The sequence below is a fragment of the Branchiostoma belcheri genome, unplaced genomic scaffold (genome assembly GCF_001625305.1).
Source record: "Branchiostoma belcheri isolate BF01 breed outbred unplaced genomic scaffold, Haploidv18h27 scaffold138, whole genome shotgun sequence".
NCBI lineage: Eukaryota > Metazoa > Chordata > Leptocardii > Amphioxiformes > Branchiostomatidae > Branchiostoma > Branchiostoma belcheri.
This window is the reverse complement of record NW_017802802.1, coordinates 253085-253820: the sequence shown is the minus strand read 5'-3', so window position 1 is coordinate 253820 and position 736 is coordinate 253085.

Genomic DNA, 736 nt, shown 5'->3' with positions numbered 1-736 from the left:
AGTTGAATCGACAGTCATGCTCGTAGAATCTAGCATATTTTCTCCAGTGTGCTAGCTGGTATCAAAACCCCTTCACTTGTGCTGATAATATTATGCCGTACATTATGCACGACTTATACATAGGCCCATTGAGCCTTTGTTTATCTAAAAAGCACATTGATCCATACATGTACATGTACTTTTAATGGTAGAGACGGGGGATGGACGTTTTGTGTAGTTATTACTGCGATTAAATTAAACACGTATCTCTAAGAAAGAGTAACGCCCTCTCTTCCACAGGGAAATATGCAGTTATTATTTAGTGGGAGGATCTGGCTGGGCCGTGCTTCCGTGTTGGAGAAATCCGTAAAGTTGCCCGTATTTCAAAGGGACAGGTTTGATCTCGGGTACTGAGACCGAAACTGCCACATGCATGCGTCATTGAGAAGTGTGGACGCTGCTGTATCCTGAACCACGCTTTATCCAGAACCTTGGTCAGACACTGGATTCTCGTTCTCGTCCTGGATAGTCCACGCGTATCCAGAAAGTTCCTACCGTTCTTGGATACAGGGACACTTTCCGGAACCGTGCCTAATCCTAACCCATTAAACTTGATGGGCACTGTAGAATATGGAGATTAGCTAATAGAGAATTGGGTAACAACTTTATGCAGTGCCTCTGCTTTCAATTGCGTCTTGAAAGACCTACATACTAGAGCCAGAAGAAGGCAAATGGCCTCTTAGCATAATAGATTGCT